The 14,660-nt window shown below is 48.2% G+C and overlaps 1 long non-coding RNA gene across 1 annotated transcript in view; it reads right to left on the bottom strand.

The window, feature by feature from the left end:
* Nucleotides 1–14,660, bottom strand: part of LOC142583072 (uncharacterized) — a 47,237-nt gene that overhangs the window by 12,771 nt on the left and 19,806 nt on the right. The window contains exon 2 of the long non-coding RNA XR_012828536.1: nt 9,472–9,576. This is a non-coding gene — a long non-coding RNA (uncharacterized LOC142583072). The remainder of the gene's footprint in view (nt 1–9,471; nt 9,577–14,660) is intronic.

The following is a 14,660-nucleotide window of genomic DNA, read 5'->3' as shown; positions in this document are numbered from 1 at the left end:
ACCGAAAGCGCCACAAAGTCAATCATCAGACTTGACAGCTATTGGGCGGTCAACACTGGGCTGCTGTTACAGTATATATATACTATTATGGCCCAGGCGTGGAAGCTATAGCTGATCGGGTCAAGGGAAAGGACACTGAACTGAGATCTTGAAACATATTGATATTCTACCCACTAAAAAATATGACGGAATGTTTTCGCCCTTCTCGTTATTTTGATGTTTGTCCCGCAATCTCAAGGTGCTGCCGCTGGAAAAGCCCCAGTGATATCTTTTTAACGATATACGTTTCACAGCCATCCCAAAACATTTCAAAATTTCAGTCGTACCCTGCAATAACCACAAAACCCATAAGCAATATGAATGTCACCCGTTACCTCGTCTGGTTTCTCCCCAATTGTACAGCACTTTTCGTGCAAAATTGGCAATGGGAAACAAGAACCGCAAGAGTTGAGAAAGTAAGCGATATACTAAGGGAGAGAGCCGAGGCAGTAACCAAACAGGACGGAAACGCAAACATTTTTGGATTCTTTGCGAAAAATATTTATGGATCAAAATATTTTTATTTAAAAAGGAAGCAGAGAAAGCGCCGCCGGAAATGGAGAATGATTTCATGTGTTTCGAATGATGCTTCTACAGTTATCAGTCGAGCCGCCCGATGTATGGGCACTTAATTCTCTATATACTGTAGTTATGTGGGCGCTTTTCTGACCTTCCACGGTAGGCGCAGTGCGTCTGAAACCGCAGCGTCCTGCGCTATAAGAGGCTGTACGGGACTGGCGGCCACGCATCGTGACGCAAATTCCCAAATAACTCTACTAGTCGGTTTTGGCACTTGGTGCAGCAGTAAACGAAGGTTCCAAAAGAACCCCGATTGTTCCGCAAATATATCTTTCTCTGTAAGAATTAATTCAAAAAACGCTACCAGAAATCTTTATTTTGCACTTTGGCTTGTTTACGTGTTCTTGGCAATGTCCTTCCTGCGTTTCTTTCCTGCGCGAGTCCGTTCGATGTGGTTCTTTGTTTGCCAAGTGAAGGAGAGGTGTATTTCACGTTCGCCATAAACTCGCGTAAATCCGCAAAGGACACATGAAATAAGGTGCATCTCACAGGCGTACCTGGGAGATACATCTTATTTCATCTGTCCTTCGCGGGTTTACGCGCCTTTAAGGCGAACCGTGGACATTATTCACGTTTGTAGCAGTAAAGGTATCCTCCCCTCATTTGCGTAGAAAAGTTACCTTGGGTTGCCCCCACCAAAAAATCCTGGGTACTTGCCTGGCTTGTAATATCATAAAGCTGTCGCTTAACGCTTGCTATCTACTTCGACCTTCCGCATTGATTACCCATGTTGAGCAAGAAATCTACAAAATTTAGTAGGATCGGCTCTTATGAATGCAGGAATACTTACATTGAAGAAACTGGACCTCGCTGCGCCAATTTCAACTTTTATGTTCCTTTTCAAGTTATTAAGGCATTCAGGTGTAGTGTCTAAGCTGTTTCTGAGGCGCTTGAACTTACGCTTCATATGCACAGTTTTTCCTACTGATCCATGGAGTACGGAGATTTTTTCGTGCCTTCCGGCAAGGGACATGGTGTTTTATGTAAAACTTTGCTGGCTCTTTACACTGCGCCCTCCTATAGCGTGAACATCAATATCTGCGTTGCTGTGTAATTGCAATGTCGAAGCAATTTATGATAGCTGTGTCGGTTGAGCGACGGAAGTAAAGTTTTGGCACTGACAGAAATATCACAAGATCTTTTGCGTCGTCGTAGAGGCCAGCTAAAAGACAATACACAATGATCAGATACAACTATCTTCAATACGCAATACACTATTCGAAAAAAAAAATTCTCTAAAGAACTAGTCCAAAATAGCACTGATACGCATAGGTTCATAGACAATTTGTTCAGCGCATGCATGGAGTTTGTGTTGTTTCTAGAACAACATCAGATGCTGTACATTGTCTGTAAACTAGGGTGCTCCGTATTATAGAAGGCACGTTAAAATCGTCGGTAACAATGATATTACTCACGCAGTTTACGAGAAGGTGATCATAAAATATTTCAAGAAAGGAATCGGAAATATCTGGAGTTCTAGAAACAGAACAAAGTGTGAAGGTAAAGTCACCTACGGAAACATTCAAAAAGAGGCTTTCGTTATCCGGGATCCGGTTAAGCAAAGACACCTGTATATCACTCACCGCGGTTGCTTAGCGACCATGGTGTTGCGCTGTTAAGCACGAGGTCTGGCATCAAATCCCGGAAGCGGCGATCGCATTTCGACGGGGGGCGAAATGTAGAAACGGCCATGACCCTTGCATTGGGGGCACGTTAATTATCCCCTGGTGGTCAGAAATCAATCCAGAGTCTCCCACTCCGGCGTGCCTCATAATCATATCGTGGGTTTGGCACGTGAAACCCCAGAATTAATTCATTCAGTACCAGCATATCAAGCTTCGAAACAATAGCACCTTGAAACAACAGCCAGGCGGAATTGTTTCTTCATCGCATATGCCATCGTGCAACCAAGTTTCTGTAATAACGACCAAGTCGGCATGGTAGGAACGAATTGGATATTGAAGTTTGTGAACTTTGTTTTGAACACTTCTAGCGTTAAAAAAGGAGCACTCGATGAGTCCTCCAAATGAGACTGCAGTGGAAGCTATGCATTTGGTAACGGATCTTTACTTGACTGGTGCGGCACACGTGTGTTGGAAACGTCATCCCAGGCATAGAACATCTTATCAACTCGTAAATTATCGTGCACGAGCGCGATCCTCTTGCCTTGCTCTTTATCTGCTTTCGCCATATGCCAAAGCTGTTTGCATTTTCTTAGCGTTGCCGTGGAAAAAACCGTTTTCTCTGAAGATTCTTGCTTCTTGCAGTTGCTCAACACCTCTTGCTTTTCAGAGTGATTTTGTAAAAAACAACATCACAGGCCGCCTGCTGCGAGACTTTCCCAGGCGGTGGATTCTTGGGACAGATAAGCAACTGTGTTCGAGTACTTATTTGATTACCTTGCGCAGCAAGAAATCCTCAGTCTGGTTCGGTGGTTCTTCTACACCTAAAATAACGAGGTTTGGCCTCCGACTTCTGCCTTCTAGTTCGGTTAGCTTTGTCTGTTGTGTCTTACACGTTTGCTCGAGTTTGTTAACGATATTCAATCAGACTTTCAAATCTCTCTTGATTTCTGCGCTATCTCCCCAACATTCTGTACAAGTGTAGCCACTCGGGCTGAAAATCAATTCGAAGTTTTCCCAGCACCTTCTGTCCTCTCTTTGTTGGGTGTTTCCTGCGGCTATGCATTCCAGCAAACTTTCCTTTTGACCCGATAGACTTATCGCTATGGGATATGATCTCACTGGCTTGTAACAGCCGCGTGTAAGCATTAAAATCAATATTATTGCCTGGATGCCTGTAGCACTATAAGAACGTCAAATTACGACTACGGCGAATACTACTAACGCAGTCGAATAGAAAGAGACAGCACATCCAGGAAGGAAACTGTCTGCTTAAACTTATGAGTCGGTTTTAACGACCATGTCCAAACCTGCCGCGCAGATGGCAAAAGAGCTTTCTTTCCCTGCTCCAGCGACATTCGATCGCCTACCGGGGCGCACCTCGGGAGCGGGAAACTTGTTTAGTTTTTCATATTTCTTCCGTGTCGGACATTCCTTGCTTTCTCTTTGAGGACGAAGCCGCATGCTCTGACTACGTTGTCAGAAAGGAAAGACGCTTTTCGCCACTGCTCCAAATGTGCAGCGTGCTGCCATATCGGATGCGAAGGAAACTCAAGTGGCAGTCTAGTTTCGGAACACAGGAGCGAACGCATTGTCTTATCTTGGCGCACCACCCCAGTGCAGCTCTGCCTCTTACTGCGCGAGCATATCGCGTAGACATTTGCGAGCGGATGCCGTTGCGCGAGAGCCTGGCTCAGCTGTGCCAAGATATCGCAGAACGTGCGCCGTTCAGCTTGACGCGCCTGCCAAACCACTTGCCTCCACCATGCCTGCGCCGCTCTCCGGGTTTTTGAGGAGCCACGTGACCCCAACTGCGGTGACGTCACGCTAGCGGTGGGGCTCTTCGTTGGAAATCACGTGGGCCTACTACGCTCTCTGTCGTCACGGGCGCTGGCGGCGGCTGCCTTCCTCCTCTCGCGTGCGTCCTCCTCGCCCGTTCTCTGTTGGTGGTGCAGGCGGCTTTGAGAGGCGCTTTGGCAGCGCGCTGGTTGGTGGGAGCGGCGTTGGGTTGTCCTCGGCTGTTTCTGCGTGCCTCTGCCGTGGCGTCGTCGACGCGGTCGTGACTGATTTCGGTGCCCGCCAAAGACTTTCGTGCACGCGCGGAGCGTTACGTGTAACCACCAGTGTTGTCCCAAGCAGACAATCCTCGGCATTTACGAGGAACTTTGTGGCAAGGATAGGGACGCCTCGTGTCGACCTCCGAAGGATTATTACCCGCGAAGAGGGAGGCCGTCGAAAGTGGACCACGCCAGAAGCAGGATGTCGAGAATCAGCGTCTGGATCGAGTGCCGAATCCGGGTAGGTCGTTGTTTGTGGCCGTATTGACTTCGCAGTGGGTGACTTCCGAGGAATGACAGACACCGGTGCGGCTGGGATTGCGGTGCCCCGTAGTAACGGCGCTGTGGTACCGTCTACTTTAGAACACGGCGTCACTACTCCACGTTACTGCGCGTAGAGCTGCTTGGTTTGCGCAGCGCGGACGCGTCGAAGATAGTGATTGCTGATTTGCCGCGCCATTCACACCTGGAACGTCGGCAATCTTACAGCCTGACACATGTTATCACAGGCGAATGTGCGCTAGCGCTTGTTTTACATTGCAGCGATTAAAGGGCTGTTAGGTATCGGTCGTAATGGCAGAGATAGGTTGGCGCTCCTACCTCGAGTAATAACTGCCTTGATCGTTGCCTCAAACAGCCTTGGCCGAAGTCCGCGAATCCGCGACGTTCCACCAAGATCTTCAAACGTACAGACTGCCTCTTTCGGTAGCATGCGCGCAGATGTGTTATCAGTGTTTTCATCTTGTCGATAACTGGTGCTATTTCCTTTCGAAGTTCACTTAGTGCTTCGATTCTCCCATACCGCAACGTAGTTCTGGTCCCACAAACAATTCCGGCTTAGTCGTAAACTTAAAAGCACACCGGTCCGCTGTCACATCTCGGTGACAAAAACGCGCTGATCGGTAAACATGCGGGAGTCACTGCCAAGAAAAGCTGTTGGCGTGCGTGTCCGTCAATTAACTCCGGAGCTATCCTTGGCTCCAATGAAAGAAAGGTGCGCGGCGATCGCTTACGCTTCGAGGGTGCCGTGCGAGGAAGCAGCTATTGCCGCACTATTATATCCGAATGAGAGTCGCCTCATTCCTATTCGGTCGGCACGCGATTCCCGTCAACTCGTTTGCAGCCAGCGGCATATTTTGGCTTGGTATTTTCATAGTGCATTATCCTGCTTCTGTAAACGAAACCGGCTGCTATGATAGCGGCAGCACTATTGATGCAAATGGCGCCGTCACGTCTTCCGCTATAATGTTCAGTAAACGTGCCTTCACGGAAAAGTTAATGGCGAACGGGGAAGTTTGTACCAGAAGACGCGAGATGAGATGATGGTGATCGAGGTAGATGTGATTATTAGTAAGGCTGATCTGGGAACTTTTGCCGCGCAATAGCCCGTTGGATCTAAGAGGAAGCCAATCCGGTACCTTATTCGAACAATAAAAGTATTCTTTCGTCCTAATTTGAAACGTCCAGCTCCTGTAGTGTTGTTTCGCAACTGTATACCTTCATAGTCACTTTACGTTAGTGTTTCATGCCTCCATAACCCTCTTTTCATGGTATATGCCAGTTCCGAAGCATAGCGACTGGACCGCCCTGGTTTTATTTTGCAGCATTAATGTGAACGCGCGCCGCGTCTGTTGTGTAGAAGCGGACAGCATAAGTAATGAGGAAAAGACGGCAGGGAGAAAGAAACCTTGATGTAAGCGTTCTTCGCGTCCGCTCTGCCGTAATGAGCGTGGCCAAACAGTCAACACCATCGTTGTAATGTCCCTCGGTTCTGCTTGCCTGCTCGACCCTCGTTAAATGGCTGCAACATTACTGACCAGTTTCAGGAGGGGGGGAGGCGCTTTTTGGCTATCCCTGGCCCTTGCGCCATAAGCCCCATATATACAACCATCATTGGGGGGGAGGACAGATCCTTCTTCAGTTGCCTGGCTCACGCAAAGCACATCAATAACCACACAAACGCCCGTATTATTATTATTGTGTTTGCACTAATATCTTCAAATTCACCAGATTAAGTGCGACCATTCAAGGTTCTGCTTGTGTCTTTGACTTCTAACGTGTTGTTGCGCCTGCCTTGTTGGGTTCGCGGCCGCCTTCAAGGCCTGAAGAAACATTTTCCCGGGCTCGCACAATATTTTGTCACCGCACACCAAAAGCCCAATGTAACGTCCTTTCACAACGGTTGGCTGTCGAGACGGGCTATAAGAGTATCAGCCAACTACTGTTGATCTGCCACATATTCAGGTCAATCACATAGCACAGGCTTTATAAGTCCATGCACATGACACAGCTTATAGACTATAAATCTAGTTCTCAGGTCATTCAGGCATTGACTTTCTTTTTTCTATAGTACGTGTCTGGACTCCATAGGCTATGAGTAGATCTATACCCGTTATGTGTTCTGTTTCATCCCTCTGTCGTCATCGTCACCTCTCTTAATTGTACCTCTTTCTTCCTTGCTTCCCCCAGCGCAGAGCAGATGACTAGGGGAATGTGCCTCTCTGCCTTCGCTGTGTTACGACGAAAGTTCTCCAACCTCTACTTTCACCAGCATTACGTCAAGCAGCCATTCTTTGCAAATGGTTATGAGGCTTAACGAGTTGTCCATGTCATGGGCCTTCTTCATCGTTTGCCGTTAGTAGACATCAGGTTATTTCCGTATGATGTATACTTGTAATTATTCAGCATTATCTTCAACACCTTCATATCGGCTGAAAACGACCTTCTGGTTAGGTTATCCAGCAAATTATCTGCAGTCGAACTAACCTGCGCTCGTAAAACGTTACAGCGGGCTTGGCAGAAACTGGATCAGCATGTATGGTGGTGATCGACTCATGTGAACCGACGAAATCGATTGGAATGATCGTGACACTAGCCTTTAGAGTGTTTTAGCACGGCAGAAGCATATTACCGTTATCGCCCCAGGCTACTTGCGGGCTTTGCGCTTTCTGCCTAATTCGCGATGCGCATATTAGAATAGCGTTATCATACCGCAAACGAATTTTGCGCAAATCGAGTTTTAGTAAAGCGTGATAGCGTAGTTTAGGTGCAGGACGTTATACCATTACGCGTTGAATTTCGGATACGCTGTGCACCTAAGTGATTCTGTCTATTCGCCAAGCTTTGTATGTGCGTCCAGAAAGGCAGAGCCGCGAGCGCGTTGTATCTGCACTTTCCATATCTGCCGATCCGCGGCGAAATCAGTGCAGGCAATACACGCAGCTGTCGTCCATACCCTCCGAGAGACCTTCCGATCTCAGAAGCCATATGCTATCGCGCCTGCCTCTTGACTTCACCGATAGCTGCTGGGATTTCCCGTTGCCGTGGGAGCAACCGCTCGTGAGGAAACCGATGGCACGTACGCCGGACGCAGTGTCCACCACGAAGAAAAGGCTGCATCAGTAGGGGAGGGGGAAGGGGGAAGCAGCGAGACCGTACAGTCGATAGTGACAAATTAGTCTTTTGCTATTTTTTACTGTTTTGTTTGTTTCTTCTTTTTTATTTGTGACACTGTTGTTTTACTCCTTTAATTCTTGTTATCATGCCTAGGGCACAGCACTAGAGCACGCCCGTTCTAATGGGTGAAGACACATCAACACCTCTCGTCAGGCCTCGACTTGTTCGAAACGGAAAGCGATCTCGAAAACTCCACAAGCTTATCCGTAATACTATGTCGTCGAAGCGGCCTGAGACTAAGCGAAAGCCGTTTACGCAGCCATTTGATACGAATGAAGTGAATTCTACTAAAGCAACGCCAAATTCATTTTGAAGCGGGCGGCCAGGGCCGCCGCCATGTTTTATATGTAAACCACGCAAAGACGGTAACGTTAAATCCTAGAAGCAGCGTGCGTATGCTAAACGCTGTGTCGTTTAGCCTTCTGCGCGTGCTCATTTTGATCCCGCTATTTCGCTAAGCACACTGTTGCGCTAAACTGAAGCTGTATATTATTATGGTATAGAAACCAAGTTAGCGCGCGGAAACCTATATTGCTGATGCGGTAACACGGGGTTTGAGTCGTGCGACCGCCCGGTAAGTTTTGCCGCCCGGTAAAACAGCAGGAAGCTGACCGTATGACTGACAGCACAATCACGGCTCTGCTAAAACTATGTGCTAGAGAGATTTGGCGATGCGCGCACGGTTTGATATGTACAATAAGTAGCGTCAGCAGGATGCACTGCGCATGCGCAAGCTTAATTGTTTGCGGCTGGTACCGACAGCACCCGTTAACTTTGGATTCGATACATCTGAATCTGCCTAAAAATACGTAGTAGTTTTGGCTTGTCCGTAAAAGTGTTTACGTTCACGCACCACCATGTTAATGGAGACATGATCTGCAGCAAGGACGCTGTTAGTGACATCTTGTCACATTTAAAAAAAATTAAATTTTTGAGCATTGCGTGCCAAAACCACGATCTGGTTATGAGACACGCCGTACTGTGCGACTGCGGATTAATTTTGACGGGCTGGGGTTCTTTAACGTGCACCAAATGCACGTTAAACGCGCACCACAAGCGGGCATTTCAGCATTTCACCGAGCCCGGCGTATCTCCACGTTAACGATGACGTCGCTGCTGACACTTTACACCGGCAGCTTAGTAGACTATGGTTTGTTAACCTACGCCTCCATGTGGAACAATGCCGGTCACGTTTACGTCTTCATGAACCCGGCATTCCCCGAAGGGTAATACGGTAATTTACGGACAAGCTAAAACTCTCTAACAGCTTGCCGCATTCTTGAAAGGTTCCCGCTCAACTCTGAGACGCTATGCATGGCATCAGATCTTGAGATTCTTGAAACTGTACCGTTGGTTATCGCCTATACCTCCCAATGGCGTTTCCTCCTTTCCCTTGCCCCGCAGTGATTCGTTCCTTGGGCTCATCGTTCCCTGTGCAGCAGCTTTCTCTCCACAGAAAGAAGTTACGCCGCATAGCTCGCAAGTTTCGCTCCAGTAGTCACGATGGTCGAATGCCACTCCCGCGCGCCGCCATGCGGTCAGTACAGCTTCAAAGCGATCCCCATGTCCCAACTTGCGAGTCTGCACCCCGTCTAGTGTCACGCGCAACACTATACAATTATTATTATTATTATTATTATTATTATTATTATTATTATTATTATTATTATTATTATTATTATTATTATTAAAGCGAAGCTTTTCTTTGCCTAGCTCACCCATGTTTGTCGCCCGTTTTCGGTTTCTCGCCTGATTGGCACGCGAGCCGCGCTCCAGGACCTACACTGCAATGCCAGCGAGTGCCAGTGCCACCTCTGCTTTGCCTATTCAAAAAAGAAAAAAAAAAGAACACGTCATGAAACCTGTGCCTGTAATGTCGACTCATACATGTGTTCAAATCACACAAACCTCTCATCGAAATATCTCGTGCTGTTAAACGATTGCCCCGATTTTCTTAAATATCTTATAGGCTACTTCTTTCCCGGGCTACTGAGCCCAGGAAAGAAGTATGTGCCCTCGTATGCTACAACATATCCGGCGCGGTATTTTGATCCCCATAGTAGTGGCAGTGAACGCACGCCGATAATACATAAAGGGGGCGTAGCTTGGTGCCGTCCTCTGAGCACATGGTTTGTGCCACTCATCAATGAGTATATATATATATATATATATATATATATATATATATATATATATATATCCTTTAAAATATTTTTCCGGTGTTGGACAGAATCGAATCAGCGTCATTTTCATTCGACAATCTTGTCTTCACACACGCGCGGACTTGGCGGCAGTGCCTGTAAATGGCGCAGCATTTCCAGAGAAATTCGCCAAAGAGGAGCCCGGCCTCATACATGACGCTCATCGGTGGTGGCCAATATGATGCCTCGCTAATTGCTTTAATGCTAATCGCATTGACGTCGACATTAATCGTTAGATGGGCTCAGTCGGAATTGTTTTAACTTACTGCACGAGCGATTAGGACACACAGTATACTGCTTAGATATATACAAGGAAAAATAATGAGATGCATGTAGTATAACGTTACGTAGCAGTGTCAGCTTTGGGGGACAGCAGCTTCAAGATAATCCAGAGGAGGCATGTTAACTCACGTAGATACGCCGCCGTGGCTCAGGGGATCTCATAGTCATGGTCAATACACCAAAATTTGATTTGATGCATAGTTTCATGGAGGTGTAAATGAACGTTTAACGAGAAAATCGTAATCGGCACTGCAATATTTGAAGACTGCATTTGAGCTAGACAACGTTGATTGATTGATTGATCGATTGATGTTAACGTGCCAATGCAACATCGGGGCTATAAGGGACGCCGTTGGAGAATGCTACGGGTTAATTTTGACCACCTAGAGTAAATTGCATGAGCCACCGCACAATTTCAAAAAAATTACGTCGCTTAATATCGTCACCGGCGGCTCCCTTCTGCTGCGCCTTCGCATGGCGACAGTAATAATACACCGAGTTCAAGGTTTTCTCTTTTTTTTTTCGTGTTCGCAGTGAATAATTCGGTCGCCGTTTCGCCAATGCTTCGGGAGAGATATCGCGCGCGCACAATTTCCCGCTAATCCTGGCCGACGTCAGTCGCTGGCGGGCGCTGCGTTTCGGCTTCGCCGAAGAGCAAGGCGGCGGCCGCATTGCCGGCACCTGCGCCATGCAGGTTGCGAATACCGAACGAACGGCAAGCCTGCCACCGCCGCTTTTTGACCCTCGCGTAACCGCGCGTCCGCGGGAAACCGGTTTCGAGATTATTTTTTGGCCCCTTTGCTGTTCCGACTGCAGCTCCAGGGACGCGCGCTCGCTGCAGCGACGGTCGCCTTGGCCGTCCAGCACGCGCACCTCTTGCTCGCCGAAGCCGAGAGAGAGCGTCGCCGAAGCGGCGGCGCACGGTGCCGCGTCCTCGCGCCGTTATAGCCGGCTGCCCAGGTGGCTATACGAGACAGTGTTGCCCTGCTACGAGCAACATTTGCCCTCCCAGATTTGCCTGTACCTCTCTGCTGTCTGCTGAATAGGGGACAGGTAGTCGAACCCTGCGGTGAAGAATAGTAGGAGTATGACATGAGATGGTATGAGGGATTGGGGGCGTAGTGGTGGGGAATGCAGAAAAATTAAATTGCGGAGTTCTTACGTGCCGAGACCACGATCTGATTATGAGGCACGACACACAAAGTTTAAAAAGAACATGGTTGTTTTAGAGCATTACACGACATTAATATTCGCTGATCACAGAGACATGGAGACGAGCTGGTCAAGTGTATACATGAAGCAGGGAGGATCGCTTCACGAATGATCTTTGGCGAAACGTCGGCTCAAGCGACTTCACTTGTTTGACCCGTGTTGATTCGGACATCGCAACGTTCCGAATTGGATGTTTATAATATGCATCGCCGCATCGAACGCACAGATTCTACTACCAGTGACGGCGACCGGATATCCTAGCACTGCAAGGATGCTCCCTTTAACAATGTTTCGGGAATCTCTAAAGGAAGCACAGGTGGGGCGAAGTTGATCAGGAACGCCCGACAACGGTGGCGATCGTAGCACATGTTGGAGCTTTGACACTCGTGAAGCTCTCCTGCCGGCATTATCGCTCTCGTCGTCCGCGATGAAGCAGTGCTCGCACGTGATAAGGTTCGTGGATCTACGCTACGGCAAAGATACTCCGCAAATGCGATTCGTGTGGTTTCCGTTCGACAGTATCTAGTAAAATAAATAAAAGGACGGGACAAAACGCGAACGGGGGCTCGACATCGCGTTTGTTTGCTTTGGTCGGCCCCTCGCTCTTCGACTTCCTCCTCTCCAGTGAGACCTTGGTCGCTCGTTGTTGGCGGCGTGGTAGACACACGGCGGTTGGCGTTTCCGGAGTGGCAGTACTAGTCCGAGCGTTGCGCGCCTTTCGCATTGTGTTGGCGGGCCCGACGACCGAGCTGAGTGGAGAAGGGTAGGGAGGCACGAGTCCCTCGTGTTTTCGAGCGGCTGGAGAGACGTGTGGCAGCGCGTGACGGGAGACCTTACGTGACGGTTGCCGCACACGCCACTGCAATTGTTTGCCATGTAGGGCTTCGGTCTTGCCGGTGCGGAAGGAAGAAACAGAGAGAGAGAGAGATAAAAGGGGAAGGCAAGGATGTGAACCAGTCAAGAGTCTGGTTGGCTACCCTACGCTGGGGGAAAAGAGATGGAAGAGAAAGAGAGAGAGGAGGGGGTATAGCGACGTGCACGGACAATACTAAATCAAACCCTCTCGTACAAACCAGACGTTTTCAGAAACCACAAAAGTGCCTTCGCTGCCTTCTGAGCCTATGATCAGTGTGGTGCGGTGTTCGAGTACTGTGTGTTCACTCAGAGGACGATCACGTAGTTTCCTAAATGTGTTAGACGTAGATTGCCTTTGTGCTTCAAACTGAGGACAGTGGCACATTAAGGGGTCAATGTTCTCCTCACATCCGCAAACATCACATGCAGGAGTGCCAGCTATTCGAATTAGTGCTGAATGAGCTTCGCGTCGGTGCAGTCGGGCCGGAGGTCTGAGTTGCAGCGAAGAAACAGGCAGCAGAGTGAACTTAGGTAGGGTAGGGTGAACACACCTCTTGCGTTCTACGACGCAGGGGACACGAGCCGCGGTAGCTCCGTGGCTACGGTGTCGCGCTGATGATCATGAGGTCGCACGTTCGATCTCGGTCGCGGAGGCCTCATTTCGATGGGGATGCAAGAAATGCAATAAACGTTCGTCAACCGAGCTTTTGGTGCACTTTAAGAACCACGGATGGTCGAAATTATCCAGACACCGCACTACGGCGTCCCTCATAATACACATTGAAGTTTCGGGAAGTTCAAACTCCTCAATAAAAGAAGGAAGCAAAAGAATAGAAGACCCAAAGTTATAGGGCGCGCTCCTATCGGCTGTGTGTACAACAGCATGTAAAGATGGTACAAAAGAACGGCAACACGCGCACAATGGAACTTGGATACGCTATTTATTCAGAATATATAGTCGAAGAAGGTGTGCAGGTTGTAATGTGGAATGAGCTATAGTTTCTAGTATTCTTGAACTTTCCTCCACCCGACGCGCTTGCGCGATTATACAGAGACAGACAGACGTTGTTATCACTCTTGTTACTCGAGCAACACAAATCCCTCTACAGACGAGACAGACAGACAGACATGTAACACCACCGCTATGTTATCGCTCTATATTTAGCTACGCAAGCAACGCAATTCACTCTACAGGCACACAGACATGTAACACCACCGCTATCTTATTATTCTGTAGTAACGCGAGCTGACGCAGATTCCTCTACGCAAAATCAAAAAGATAGCGTGCGCATACGTAAAACATAAAGACAACTCTTTGCGTGCAACGCATAAGCACTTTGAGTCCGTTGCTCTACAGCGCTCACGAATGTTTTGCGTACGCCATGATATGAATCCAATAAACCCAATCATCAACCTCGCCAAGCCATAGTAAATTCTGCACCGCGGTTTTATCGCCACGAGGTTAGGAAGGCTGCGCGAAGCGACACGCCGCTATCACGTTCTTCCTTCCCTTACAAAAATTTTTGTAGAAAGTCCACAGACAGTCTATAGACGTCTATAGACTGTCTATAGACTTTCTACAAAAATTTTTGTAAGGGTTCGCTCTCTTCACGCCGTCTTTGCTTAAAGGGACACTAAAGCGGAACAATAAATCAGTTGAGACTAATAAGGCATTGTTTGAAAACCCTGCAGGTAGTCATATCAAAATATTAGTTTGATTATTAGATGATAAAATGAAGGTCGAAGTATCATTATATGAATTTCGGGCCGAAGCCCCGACGCCGGTACGTCAATGTGACGTCAGGGATTCCAAAGTATGTTTTCGCATTTGGGCCGCGTTGACTGAGTAAAGATTCCCGAAACTTGCTATGTTTAATATTCTGTTCCTTTAGAACACAATGTAGTCAATCTGTACCGCTATGTAATTAAGTATAGGCCTTAGAAGATGCCATCAAAGTCCATGACGTCACAGCGACCAGGTGCGGGAACTTCAAGGAGGCGTCGCCACCCGTGTTTCGTTCTTGCGCTTTTTCTGGTTTACCCAGCGTCTTATCATGGTAAGAGTGGGGTTTTTGGTGTCGTAGAAAGGTAATCTACTGATGCAGAAGAAATAGTTTTTCTCTTCAGTCTCCCTTTTCGGAACAGACACGGCCGACGACGCTTGGCTGCTTTCGCTATCTTAGCTCGCTCGGGAGACTCTTGTAGAGATTACGCCGTGGCTATCTTGCCCGTTTGACTTCCCAGCGCGTGTTCTCAGTCCACTGCTTGCACGTGATCGATAGCGTGGGCTTGGCAGTGCAACGTGCATGTGTCCTTTCTTGTGCGCGTTCCTTGACTTCTCGGGTATAGGGGGCGCG

This window comes from Dermacentor variabilis, chromosome 5, assembly GCF_050947875.1.
Source record: "Dermacentor variabilis isolate Ectoservices chromosome 5, ASM5094787v1, whole genome shotgun sequence".
NCBI classification, from domain to species: domain Eukaryota; kingdom Metazoa; phylum Arthropoda; class Arachnida; order Ixodida; family Ixodidae; genus Dermacentor; species Dermacentor variabilis.
This window is presented reverse-complemented; position numbering and strand designations above follow the sequence as displayed.